This window comes from Phoca vitulina, unplaced genomic scaffold, assembly GCF_004348235.1.
Source record: "Phoca vitulina isolate PV1807 unplaced genomic scaffold, GSC_HSeal_1.0 scaffold25, whole genome shotgun sequence".
Taxonomy (NCBI): Eukaryota; Metazoa; Chordata; class Mammalia; order Carnivora; family Phocidae; genus Phoca; species Phoca vitulina.
Genome location: NW_022589728.1, coordinates 8373143 through 8385528, shown reverse-complemented (window position 1 = coordinate 8385528; position 12386 = coordinate 8373143). Strand labels below are relative to the sequence as shown.

At 38.7% G+C, this 12386-nt stretch overlaps 1 protein-coding gene across 2 annotated transcripts in view; it reads right to left on the bottom strand.

Annotated features, from left to right (window-relative positions):
• XKR4 (XK related 4) overlaps nt 1–12386 on the bottom strand; it is a 435155-nt gene that overhangs the window by 177840 nt on the left and 244929 nt on the right. The gene's annotated exons all lie outside the window — the stretch shown is intronic.

Genomic DNA, 12386 nt, shown 5'->3' with positions numbered 1-12386 from the left:
ATGAAGCACAAAAGCAGAATAGCTGGGGAAACCTTTGCATTGGAGGATCAGGTTCGATGGCTGTAAAATCCATGCATATTCCATATGAAATCCAAGGTCTGCAACTTATTTATTTAAGTCTTAAATTTGTTCCTTCATTGCTTACTAGCATGAAGTGTTCTCATGGAAGTCTGATAAAAATCTGATATTCTTTCAGCCTTCAAGTCTTCTTTATTTATCATATTGAGTATTTTGTTTGTTTGTTTGTTCCATTACTTTGGTATTCTTCTTTGAGGCCTCCTATTTATTTATGTTGTATCTTCTTTATCTTCCATATCAATCAACACCCCTGAATGCTTTTGATCTCAAATAGCTTACTGATTTAAATTTTTTTCCTCCTTTCTACTTTCTATTTGTCTTCTAACTATGGTGTTTGAATGGCGTCACACCCCTACTAGTTGAGTTTTCATTTCTGAGCTTCTTTTAAAAAAAAAATTAGAATTCTATATTGGGTTCATCTTTCTTGTCAAATCTTACTTTTTTCTATACATTTCTTTTCTAATTATTTTCTAATTCTGATTTATATTATTCTTTCATAACTTTTATAATTCTCTTAATTTCTTTCAACTCATTTTGAAATATTTGCTTATGGTTTTTATCTGTTTTCTACATGTTTTCTTGGTATGCTTTCATTATCTGTAAGAACATCATCATTTTTCTATTCTCTTTTCCTTATAATAGTTTTGATTTTTTTCTCATTGCTAAGTTTAAAAAGAGGGCATGTATTGAATGGAGCACTGGATGTTATATGCAAACAATGAATCATGGAACACTGCATCAAAACAAATGATGTAATGTATGGTGATTAACATAACATAATAAAATAATAAAAAAAAAAAAGAGTTAGTTTAGTTTTTATGTAGTTTTAGGAGGGGTAAGGGGACCAGGATGGCTTGGCTGGTGTCATAGCTCCAGAGCTCATTCCTCTTTTGTTCTCATGAGTGACAAAAAAGAATATAACTTGTCAATTTCCTGACACCAGCTGCCTCTGTTTCCCTGACCCTTCTTTTGAATCTGGACCTTCTCCTTCAGGTCTCGTGGCTGTCCCTGTCCTGCTTAACTTGGAATCTATTCACAGCAGATTCTCTTCAATGTGGAGCCTTTTCTTGGAAAGGTCTTCACTCTGTGTGTAATGAGACTGCTCCAATAGCATCAGACGTTATTTCATTACGGTCCCTGTGGACTTGTCCTTGCACTGGATCATTGAGAACACATTTCTAGGTCTTTCTATTCCTGTAAGATTGGCCCACTGCACTTTCCAGTGAGTGGCTGTTGGGGATTTGGGGGTTCTTCTGTCCTCAAGGCCTTCCCTCTGCCTCTTCCTGCATAGTTGCCAATATCACATGGCTCTTAAGAGCTGTGCCTAATTTGTCCCTTGGTAATTATGGGGGTATCTCAGCACTGAGCTTTATTTGCAGGCATTATTCATGATCCTTCAGTTTTGCTCTGCCTATTTTAATGGGATCATTTTGGTAACTTCAAAAACTATGCTGCCACTGCCATTGTATTTACAGAATAGGAGCATTTTAAAACAAACAAACAAAAAAACATGTTTAATCATTCCCTTGGGCCTCGGATTGCTCTCTATCAATTATAAGATGAAATTTGTAGAGTGCTGTTTACAAGAACTTTCATGAACAGATCACCATGTTCTCACCACTCCACAGCTGCAGCTTGTGATCAGCCCAGTGCAAACTGCTGGCACATCCTTTCTTAGACTTCCATGCATTTTCACAAACTCATTTTTTTCTTGGAATATTTTTCCAGCTTCTTTGACTGGCAAGCTCATTTTTGAACTAACAGTATCTGTTCAGTCATTACCAATAATCACTCACTCTTCCATGCTCTCCCTGTTTTTATTACTTTGCTAGGGTTGCTTTAACAAAGTACCACAAACTGGTAGCCTAAATAACAGAAATGTATTATCTCCCAGTTCTGGAGGCTAGAAATCCATGATCAAAGTGTTGGCTCCTTCTGAGGCTGTGAAGGAGACTCTGTTACATGCCTCTCCTTTAGTTTCTGGTGGTTTGCTGGCACTCTGTGGTATTCCTTGGATTGTGGATGCATCACCCTGCTCTCTGCTTTCATCTTGTGCATGGTGTTCTTCATGTGTGTGCATCTGAGTCCAAATTTATCCTTTTTATAAACACACAGTCATATTGGATTAGGACTCATCCTAATGACCTCATCTTAACTTGATCATCTGCAAAGACCTTATTGTGTTTTCAAATAAGACCACATTCAGGTGGTACAGGTACAGGTGTTAGGAGTTCAATGTTTTAGGGGGACACGATTCAACCAGTAGCACTCTTCTATTGATGTTTGATCTTGTTTACCCTATGACCTCACCTCCCCTGTTCCAAATCTGCATCTCCTACTCTACTGAGACCCAAACCTATATGTTCATCTTACTTGTATGCCCATATGCTTTCCAGATTTCCCACAGGCATGTAAAAACAAATATATTTAAAGTGCCTCATTAGCTCTTCTTTTAAATTTGTCCCATCTTGTACATAGTAATCCACATTGCCATACACTGAGTAATCCAAGCTAGAAAGCCTAGGGGGCATCTGAGGCTTCCACTCCTCCCTCCCTTATCCCTTTTATTTGATAATAGATTATGTTCTGGAACTTTATCTCCTTAATATATTTTCCCCTCTGTTTTCCAAAGTCTGATTCTCTAGGTTTCTGTTTTGGTTCTGTAACCTACTACAGTATGACCTTAGGCTTGACATCTCTCTGTCTTAGCTTTCCATCTCTAAAGGGGGATGAGAACAGTACCAATTGCATAGGCTGATCTGAGAATTAAATGAAGTAAAAGTGAAGGACTTAGCACAGAGCTTAGTAAATAGCAGGCATTCAATAAATATTAGTTCTTACTATTAATCAACTTTGAATTCTCTAATGGACCCTTCCTAGTGCTTCCAGATGTATAAATTGAATCTAATTTCTCCCATCTTAAAAACCTTAGTGACTCCCCATTGCTTGGAAGATATATAGTAAACTCAAGCAATGAAATACAGATATATAAGGCTTTTAGTTTATCTTTTCTAACCTAACTTTTAGCCTCTGCACCTTCCCTCCCCTCTCTCATCCTATGTCCTCTGTCCTGCCATATTAAAGCACCTGCTGTTCCTTGGCTATGAATTCACACCTCAATACCTTTGTTCCTGTGGTTCTCTTGCCTGGAAAGCCTCTCCATACCCTTTAACCCCTGGAATTTCTACTATTTTATGACTCAAATATCACCACTCCCTCACCCTCTGTAACCAACCAGGGAGAACTGGTCATTCCATTATTTGTGTCCAAACTATTTTTAATCAGACTTTGACCAGATAAAATAACATTATTTTTGTATTCATTCATTTGTGAATTCACCTCACATCCCAAAATATAAACCTCTGGAGAGAAAAGAATGTCACTGTCTTTGTACCCCTACATTAAGCTCAGTTTCTCATGATTCATAGGCACTTAATTAATTCATGTCATTTTATTCATTCAATGAGTATTAAACATATGCAATGTTTGTTATTTTGTATTTTTCTGTAAGGGTCTGGAAGACACTGTAGAGTTTTGAGCAAAAGAGTGAGAAATCCGATTTGCATTTTAACAAAATTGGTTATTGTATGAAAAGTAGGGGGCAGGAGGGCAAGGGGTAGATAGGGACATTAGCTGGAAGACTATTGCAACAATCCAGGTGAGAGAAGATGCTGACTTTAACTAGATGGCCAGTGGTATTGGTGGTAAAAAGGTATCAGAATTGGGTAATCATGAAGAGAGCACTGACAGCCTTTGCCTGTTGAGTGAACAAATTAATGATTTTAATGACAACTTCCTTGCGATTATCACAGAAGTTTAAAATCCAGGACCCACGTGGCATTAACAAAGGCAGTAAAGCTTCCACAAATGCCTTTCTGAGTTATTTTACTACTAGTTTTCACTGGAGGAGGAGATTATGCATAATCTAAGCTCTCCAGCCACAGGCTAAGAAGCTACAAATGGATCTCCCAGGTCTGTAGCCCATGGGAACTTAAACTCTTGTGGTGCAATAATTGTTTTCTGGAGCACTGGGAGCTCACAGTTAACCTGATGATGGTGGTAGGTTTGTTCCTAAGGAATACAACAAAAAAACATCTAGCCTTATAGAGTTTCATATACTAGGACACAAAACCAAGTCTTCCAGTAATGCACATACAGAGTTCAAACACCTATAAACCAAGAATGATAAAAAATAAAACAAAACAATTTTCAGGCCAAGGGAGCTCCATTTGCAAAGGCAGAGAGATTGGGGGGGGGGACCCTGTGTTCTGATAATAAGTAGTTTTCTAGGCCTGAAAGTATTTTGCACATTCATGTTACCTTTCTTAGAATGGCCTTGCCTTTTTTCTCCACTAAGGAAATTTAGTATTTGTGGTTTTAAACTCTAGTGATATATCTCACTTCCAGAATACCTTCCTTGGGAACCCACAACCAAGAATCCTTCCTTGCACCTGACTTTGTGCTTACCTTTAATCCTGCAGGTATCCCACAGTGATACGATTATTTGCTTATATGTTGGCTTCTATCCCAAGTCCTCCCAGGAGGGAGTGTACCCTTTCATCATTGAAGCTATCCCATTTAACACTACTTTTGTTAATGCAGGCATTCACAAATGTGTGTTGAATTGAATTGGGAAAAAGAAAATCTCCAATTGTATTTCTTTTTTTTCCTTTTATTATGTTATGTTAATCACCATGCATTACATCATTAGTTTTTGATGTAGTGTTCCATGATTCATTGTTTGTGTATAACACCCAGTGCTCCATTCAGTACATGCCCTCTTTAATACCCATCACCAGGCTAACCCATCCCCCCTCCCCTCTAGAACCCTCAATTTGGTTCTCAGAGTCCATAGTCTCTCATGGTTCATCTCCCCCTCCAATTCCCCCCGCTTCATTTTTCCCTTCCTGCTATCTTTTTTTTTTTTTTTTTTAACGTATAATGTATTATTTGTTTCAGAGGCACAGGTCTGTGATTCAAGTCTTACACAATTCACAGCACTCACCTTAGCACATACCTTTCCCAATGTCTATCACCCAGCCACCCCATCCCTCCCATCCCCCACCACTCCAGCAACCCTCAGTTTGTTTCCTGAGATTAAGAATTCCTCATATCAGTGAGATCATATGATACATGCTTTTCTCTGATTGACACAACTGTTCAAAATCTTTGGGATACAGCAAAGGCAGTCCTAAGAGGAAACTATATAGCAATACAAGCCTTTCTCAAGAAACAAGAAAGGTCTCAAATACACAACCTAAACCTACACCTAAAGGAGCTGGAGAAAGAACAGCAAATAAAGCCAAAACCCAGCAAGGGGAAGAGAAATAATAAAGATCAGAGCAGAAATCAATGAAGTAGAAACCAAAAGAACAGTAGAACAGATCAAAGAACCTAGGAGCTGGTTCTTTGAAAGAATTAACAAGATTGATAAACCCCTGGCCAGACTTATCAAAAAAAAAAAAATAAGAGAAATGACCCAAATCAACAAAATCATTAATGAAAGAGGAGAAATCACAACCAACACCAAAGAAATACAAACAATTATAAGAACATATTATGAGCAACTATATGCCAGAAAATTAGACAATCTGGAAGAAATGGATGCATTCCTAGAGATGTATAAACTACCAAAACTGAACCAGGAAGAAATAGAAAACCTGAACAGATCTATACCCACTAAGGAAATTGAAGCAGTCATCAAAAATCTCCCAACAAACAAAAGCCCAGGGCCAGATGGCTTCCTAGGGGAATTCTACCAAACATTTAAAGAAGAATTAATACCTATTCTTCTGAAACTGTTCCAAAAAATAGAAATGGAAGGGAAACTTCCAAACTTGTTTTATGTGACCACCATTACCTTGATCCCAAAACCAGACAAAGACCCCATCAAAAAGAAGAATTACAGACCAATATCCCTGATGAACATGGATGCAAAAATTCCAATTGTGTTTCTTTATAGTTAGTTACTTCTATGAGATTGATAAATAGCCTATGTCATATTGATTTTTGTATCTGGTTGGAAGACACATGGTTTATGATATTTAACTAATATTAGCACTCTCATGAATATTACACAATATCAGGATAGTTTTCTACTTTCTCTAAATCAGCAGTGATAGACATCAGGACTCTTATGCCCATAACTTAGTCATGAGGAAATGTCAGCTTGGTTTTTTCTCAAATTCATGTTCTGAAAAAGTGGTGAGAATAAGGAGGCATTGCAATCACAATTGGATTTCTTCCATCTTGTCAATATGTTTATAGTATAATACATTTTGGGAATATTATTTTTTTAACTTATTTTTCATTGGGCTACCAGAAGGGGAGGTTGAAATAGAACAAATCAATGAATGTGAACATAAACATGTACTATGTGTCACACATGTTCCCATTTATTCCTCACAGTATGGTAAGAAAAATTTGCCCAGGTGAGTGGGGGATGAAAACATAAATTTATATTTCAATGTCATATTTTTTCCCCTCTGCCACTGCTACCTCCTGTGTTGGCCATGTTGACTCCTGCCTTCCAGCTTTAAGCAAGCCCCAAAGAGAAGTCTTCAGCTCTTCAGCTTTTACTCAACATTTGACCACCAGCAGGCAATTCCACCTTGTGCTTCCACAGAGCATATGACAAGACATTTGACTTCAGGGAGATCTGCTTCTATATCAATGATTTACTTCTCAGGACAGGAAATTCTGTCCATGTTGACAAAAAGCCCCAAATAGCATTCTACTAACTGGTCATATCACCTGTTCTAGAGACAAACCATTAATACAGAAAGCAAAGGAAAACTGGTAATATTTGCCCATTCAATTCTAACAAATAGGAAAAGATGTTGAATCGTTCAAAGAAACTAGACTTCATTATGTTTTTTTATCTAGTAACTGCCTAGGAGATTGAGAAGTGAATACAGAGAAACAGACCTAGGAGTTCCTTTTCTACAGAAATTTAGAATGACATGATGAAGGGCTTGTGTTCCAAGAAAAGTAGTTGTATTCCTGAAACAGAAGCAAAATGGTCACGTTTACTCTTCCACGGTGGTGTTTTTGTTTGTTTGTTTGTTTGTTTATTTTTTTAGCTATCAGCCTTAGAGCCTTGAAGTTACTTCCTATGTTAAGCACCCTTAGGCTGTAGTTGAGTTTCTAAAAAGGAAGAGGTTTTCAAAATGAAATGTCTTCTGTAAAGAATTACAATCCCTTTGGTGAGGCCTGGGGATGTGCTAGATGTGAGGCCTCAGTTCTAAACTGAACCCCAGGAGACAAAGAGGCCCCTGACTAGGGATGGTAGTACAAGATCACTTGGAATCACAATAGGGACAGAAGAAACTTGAGAGGAGCTGAATTCCACCTCTTTGTCCTGGACAGATGTGGTGGCAACATTAGCCTCTGCAGTTGCCAGCCCACTAAGGACCCTCACTGTGATGACCTTTGTACATTCACCCAACTGATCTGACAAATGCTTCCACTGTGCTCTGTTCAGCTCAGAATGCTGCCGGAGATACAGAGTTGGGTGCTCCAGTCACTGAGACGGGGACAGCTTGGTCCATATGATACCACAGGTTAGTTTTTGAATGGTTCTTGGAAGCCAACTACTGGGTAGACACAGTGAAGAAGTTCATGGTTGTGAGCTACCCTCCTAGTCTAATCCAGATCCTTCACATAGCATTTTAACCACATGTCTACTTTGACACTGGGAGAGAGGAGCATGGCTAATGGCCTGTCCCTGGAAACGACTCTTTCTATATTTGAAGGCGAAAGCCAAGCAGTCTTGTCTCCTTGGCATCTGTGTTATTATTATCTAACTGGAAAGCATTTCCCCCCTCTGATTCTTATAGCCACTTAGCTTTTGAGCCAAGTTTTGCATCTGAAGATGGAGGTAACCATCCCTCCTGACAGGCTGCTGGGAGGGGTGAATGAGATGTGTCTTACACATGTGCCTGGCTCACAAGAGGAACGTTGCTATTCTCCAAAGTTATTGATGCTTTGGGTTCTTCTAGAATGTTCATCTTCCTTACCCTAATAACTGAAGGTAGTTTTTTTCTTCAATTCTTCTCATTTTCCTTAGGCATTTTATTCTAGGGACTGTTTCCATCACATTGGATTTAGCCTTTGCCTGGTCTTTCAGAGGGGCAGATGGAAAATATTACCACTCTACTGAGAAACAAGACAATTTCTAGACCTTCTGAGTATCAAAGGAATCCAGGTTGGGGTCCAGATGGGGAGCGGAGGGACTCACTCAGATTTTTCTTCTTAGGATTTGGCTTTGCTGTGTTGATGAAAAAAAGATTATCTCTGAAAGGGACATTGGTGACCAAGGAAGTGCATAGTCATGAAAAGTCTCAGTTCTTTTTAGATATTCATACACACATCAGGGAGGACTCATAGAAAGCCATATTTACAGTTAAGCATTTAGCATAATTACCAGGGTTTCATGTAAGAGGGAAAAAGAGTTTCAAAACTTTAGCATTTAGCAAATACGCCCTCAGCACGAGACAGCAGTGGCTTAACTACACAGCTCTCATTAGTGCTAATGGGAGATGTTCCCGGTAAAAGTGCACTCGGAAATATCAATATGCTCCACCTCCTCCTCTGAGGTAAATATATCCAGATGACATTTGCCGCTCTTATTGTCTGACTGATTCATTTTCTGATCGGGTCATTCTTCTTATTTATTGCCTTAGGAAGTACACTAAAGGAAGATAGAGTTTTCCTTACATCACAAAAGGCCACCAAGAATTTGGCACCAACTTTATCAACATAATCTCAGTCTAACAATATCTTGATTCTGTCATTTCCTTAGCATTCTTGAAGCTGTGCACACAAACACACCTACACAACTCCCACCATGCTGTGTACACAGACACCCACACATAACCCAGCCCTTCCACACACCTGGACACAAATTCAAGTCCAGTGTTTTTCTGAGGATTTCAATTGAATTGGAATTCTCAGCTCCTTCTCATCAGTATTCTCCAAGTGCTAAGAGCAACCTGGACTAATGTTACAGCCTCCCACATTACCAACTTGAGACCCAAACATAACATGGCAAAAGCAATAAACTTAGGAGGAAAAGTCCAAACATGGACTCGTCATGTGGAGCACTACATATGTGTTTAATCTAAAATTTAATGTGACTGAGATAATCTTTCAATTACTTGTGAGGAAATGAGGTGTGTATTACTGTTGTTTCAGATAGTTCAGTCCTTAAATAATATTTGATCAAAAGCTCACTACTGACATGTCAAGAGCTGAATCAGAAATCATTACTAGCTATGAGGATATAATGCATGCATATTCTAACACTGAATTGTTTCTCTATCTTCTAGCACATTAAACAGATTAGTTGTTGACTTTGTTATTTTTACTATCTGAAAAATGCAGAGTAAAATCTGTGCAGAAGAGTTTTAAAGAAACAACATTAATAAATGGTAATTCCAGAAAGTGAGATTTTCTTGTTGCCTGGCTACAAAGGAAGCTTTACAACTATGTATGTATACACATTTACGATATATACACCAATGCGTGTATACATATATCTCCTCAACAGTAGGCACTGATAAGTAACAAAATAGTATGATTTGTCATCTTAAGAAGCTCTTTATTGGATATGGTAAGGGATAAGGACACAACCATCACTTTTTTAAACACCAGAACATCAGGTCTCAGTTTATGCTGAATAATAGTCAAAATGACTAAAAATTGTGGCCTATATTTCCATGGTGGAAGATTTTCCTGGTGGCAATTGTTTTGAAATTAGATTCTATGTCCCATCAATCATCCAAGGGGGGGAAAATGTGTGTTACAGGGGAAAGAATAAATTGGATGACCTTGCACTTGACAAACACTAGGGGTCACAGCTATCAGAGGACAGTCTGGGCTGCCCCTCACCCTGAGAAGACCCGCATGAGCTGTCACCCCAGACTGCAGAGCCACCTCCTCACACTGCCCTGCTCTTCGTTATCACAGAGCCCTGGGGGTGTCTGCTCTCACCAGAAGTGCAAGAACACTCCCGAACCCATGAGCGTGTGTGCAGTGTGCCTCTCAGCTACATGATAAGAATGTTTACAGTAAGAAAAAAAGGAGAATATACTCAGGATCTCCCAGGAAATCCTTGAATGGGACAAGAGCATGCATACTTTCTCCTCATTTACCACACTTGGTTTTTCCACCCGAGGGCAACACTGCCTCTCAAACTAACGAGGTTTTGGATTTCTCTGCATATATTTGACCCCTGAGCTGTATTTCTGTCACCTCTATCTCTTGTTCAGATAATTAGAATGAATGTGGGTCCTCAGAGAAGAATAATACTCTAGTAGCTGCATATCATGGTATATAACATTCTTACATAGTATGATTTTATGCAAAGTAAAATCACACTTAGTTAGCCTCTCAATAAAAAGGACTTTTAAATGATTTTTATTGTTTTTTTTAAATGATTTTTATTGTTCTGTGAAAATAAAATTTATGTATGGGATATGGTTATTTTTGTTTTGTTTAATTTTCATGCATTCTTCTCATATACTTAATGCATAAATAGGTACTCTTCACGTATTTCCTCAAAGGAAATAGGAAAGGAGTAGGAAAGAAAAGGAGTAGGAAATAATAGAGTTTTTTTTTTTCTCTACCAAATAATTTTCCCTGTAAAGGGCAGCGTAGCCAGGGCCTCTTGGGACACATGGTACATTCAGCTGAAACAGGCAAGAAAGCTGTTAAACTTGAAAGGAAGGTTCTTTACTCATTCTTTTTTTTTTAATTTAATTTATTTTATTTTATTTTATTATCTTATGTTAATCACCATACATTACATCATTAGTTTTTGATGTAGTGTTCCATACTTCATTGTTTGCGTATAACACCCAGTGCTCCATGCAGTACGTGCCCTCTTTAATACCCATCACCAGGCTAACCCATCCCCGCAGCCCCCTCCCCTCTAGAACCCTCAGTTTGGTTCTCAGAGTCCATAGTCTCTCATGGTTTGTCTCCCCCACAGATATCCCCCACTTCATTTCTCCCTTCCTACTATCTTCTTTTATTTTTAACATAGAATATATTATTTGTTCAGAGTTACAGGTCTGTGATTCAACAGTCTTACACAATTCACAGCGCTTACCATAGCACATACCCTCCCCAATGACTATCACCCAGCCACCCCATCCCTCCCGCCCCCCACCACTCCAGCAACCCTCAGTTTGTTTCCTGAGATTAAGAATTCCTCATATCAGTGAGATCATATGATACATGTCTTTCTCTGATTGACTTATTTCACTCAGCATACTCATTCTTAACACCTCCTACCAAGTGGTACCTAGCCCACAGAGAGAACAAAAGACGCATTTATCCCCAAATGATTTTTTTCTTTAGAGTTCTAATATACTAATATATTAATAGTATATTACGTGTTAAAATGGAGAAAAGTGGCTTGGAGAAAATGCAGCATACAATTGGCATAGTATAAGTTAAATTCAGGCCTTCCAATGATTAATAGACTACTGGTAGAAATTATTTCCATATTTTTTAAAGATTTAATTATTTATTTTAGAGAGAGAGAGAGAGAGAGAGTATGAGCAGGGGGAAGGGCAGAGGGAGAGAGAGAATGAATCTTGAGCAGACTCCCTGATGAGCATGGAGCCCAATGTGGGGCTCCATCCCAGGACCTTGAGATCATGACCTGAGCCGAAATCAAGAGCCGGATACCTAACAGACTGAGCCATGGTACCCCAGAAATTATTAAACATATTAAAAAAAAAGATTAACAGAATATTTGTTTTTATTCCTCAGGAAATAGTGATTGTGATAGAATCTTCATCTTAAGTCCTGTTGGATTGATTTTATGACAAACAAGGAAAGTTCTGTGTGACTGTGTGTGTGTGTGTAATGTTTTATTCTTTTTAAAAGATGATAATACCTTGCAGCTTTTAAGTCCTTGACTTTAGCAGACTTACGGACATTCATAGTTTTAAAAGTTAACTGAGAAATCCATTAGGTCTGGGGCATCTGACTCATCACATCCACTGGATGGCCAAGTGGGGAGGAAGGAGAATGAGGGGGCACACCACAGACACCTTATTACAGTTCAGGGTGTGCAGTGATCCTGGGTGGCTCTGGGGTCCCGTCTGAAGTGTCCACAAGCAGACATACATGATAGAGATTGATTTCAACATTGCCATTTAATTCTTAGAGCTGTTCAGGTCCAAATGCAATCATTTTGCATTCTCCTTAAGACACATTATTACTGGGGCACCTGGGTGGTTCAGCTGGTTAAGCATCTGCTTTCCGCTCAGGTCTTGATCTCAGGGTCCTGGGAT